This window comes from Coenobita brevimanus, chromosome 10, assembly GCF_032717465.1.
Source record: "Coenobita brevimanus isolate Jiangsu-jjx chromosome 10, ASM3271746v2, whole genome shotgun sequence".
NCBI lineage: Eukaryota > Metazoa > Arthropoda > Malacostraca > Decapoda > Coenobitidae > Coenobita > Coenobita brevimanus.
In genome coordinates, this window is record NC_136963.1 from 7,212,943 (window position 1) to 7,215,442 (window position 2,500).

Genomic DNA, 2,500 nt, shown 5'->3' on the forward strand with positions numbered 1-2,500 from the left:
GTGTTAGGGAGCTTTATGCAGAGTATGGTGATGTTGGAAGGATTTATGTAACACAGAAGAGGACAGTAAGGTGTAATAAACAAAATAAATCACTTAGGAAAAGGTGTTAGGGAGCTTTATGCAGAGTATGGTGATATTGGAAGGATTTATGTAACACAGAAGAGGACAGTAAGGTGTAATAAACAAAATAAATCACTTAGGAAAAGGTGTTAGGGAGCTTTATGCAGAGTATGGTGATATTGGAAGGATTTATGTAACACAGAAGAGGACAGTAAGGTGTAATAAACAAAATAAATCACTTTGGAAAAGGTGTTAGGGAGCTTTATGCAGAGAATGGTGATATTGGAAGGATTTATGTAACACAGAAGAGGACAGTAAGGTGTAATAAACAAAATAAATCACTTAGGAAAAGGTGTTAGGGAGCTTTATGCAGAGTATGGTGATATTGGAAGGATTTATGTAACACAGAAGAGGACAGTAAGGTGTAATAAACAAACTAAATCACTTAGGAAAAGGTGTTAGGGAGCTTCCTTAACCAACAAGAATACTGTACTGTACTTTATGTCCTTGATGTGTTGCAGGAAGCTCCCTCACACCTCTTCCTTAGTGATTTATTTTTAGATATGACTGCATAATATCATTCTGTGTGTTATTTATGCAGAGTATGGTGATATTAGAGTGATTTAAGTAACACAGAAGAGGTTGACAAGGTTTAATAAGCAAAATAAACTGCTTAGGATGAGGTGTTAGGGAGCTCCTTAACTGACAGTAATAACTGGCACCACAATAGATAGAGTGATAAGTGGATAGATAAAGAGAAAGAGACAAATAACAGTTTATCTATTGCCAGATGCCTTAATCCCATAAGGGGTGGCCACAAACAAATCACCTCCATGTCAACCTGTCCCTTGCCATTTCACTGCCCTCCCCCCAGCTCACACACCCCTGTCATACCTCTCCACTCCTCATCCTTGGCCTCCTCCTCCCTCTCCCCACCTCCACCTCATTCACATACACTCTCCTCGTTAGTCTCTCCATCCTCTCCACATGGCCAAACCACCTCAGTGTATTTCTCCTAATGCTTCCTATCACATCCACAATAATAATTAAATAGAGGAACACTACAGTATATTATTTATCTGTCAGTGGAGCCTGAGTGTTGATACGCTCCTCACTGCCCCTCTCAAGCGTGGTATAACTCCTTTACTCCACTCCTGGTATAAATCCAGACAAATGGGTCACACCAGCGTCGGTTAAATCGCCACAAATACACCATCAAGGGAGATGTCCACCACAACACACTTCATATCCGTAAACACAATATGTCGAGGGAAACTCTGACCTTGACATTACACTAAAATCCTCTTTTCTGGAATTACATATATTAAAAAAACGTGGCTCCCTCCCCTGACATATTATTTACTGCCATCTGATGCAGGGTGTGGCGTTTAGGTCATTTAATCACCAGATCTGGCCTAAAATAAGCCGGTTTGCGTAGACTAGGCGTGGTTCAGCGAGATAGGACAACGAGCACCCTACCTCCTCCGGAAGCTGTGGCGTGACTGAGGAAAATCGGCGTCCTTCAAGGAGTAATGACAACCCAGCCACCATAACACACCAGAACTTAGGCCTTAACTAAATTCCAGGACAGTTTATATTTATCACGGATTTACTGGTTATTTTGACCTTCTTCTAGACCAGATGTGAAATATATTAGCTTCTTCTATAATTAATTTAATGACTGTAGGCCTAAAATGTCCCATACACGCATATATCAGCGAATAATGTGGAATATATGTCTTAAATATTGTATCGCTTTATCAGATTTAGCTTGTTTTGATTAGCATGTTTAAGGCTCTTTTATGGAAACTGAAAAGGTTAATACGTTCTACAGATAAGATTTCAGCTCAATATTTGACAAAATAACAAATATATAGGACAATCAGAAGGCAAGATTGTTTATTTTTGTTATCAGCTGGCAATAAGTCCAAGTATCTACCATAAAAACAAAAGAGCATCATATTATTATTGAATACTATTTATGGTACTTAATAATGGAGGTCAATATCTTAGAGTACATTTCAGTATTATAAATAAAGCCCTTCGTTGGCGTCTCGTATTATCTATACTTTAACACAAATAAACAGACGATGCTTGGTACTATGAAGGCGGCTATTATTTTCCATCGTGCCACTGTGACGACAAAGATTCCGTTGTTATTCACCCATTATGAGGGTTCAGGGTCAGCCAGGGAGTCATTTAAGGATTTAAGTCGTTTCTTAGTCATCTTTAGGTCCATTGATGCTTTACGAGAATCCATGACGTAGGAGCCAAATATATCCAAGTGATGCATGGTGGCTAATGTCAACTACGGCCTTTGACCTTTACATTATCTCTCATTAAAGAATAAATTACTGACCTTTACTATCATGTTGACCAAAGACTGATGCCTGAGAGTATATTAGAAGGGAATAACAGACTATTAACCTCTCTCTCTCTC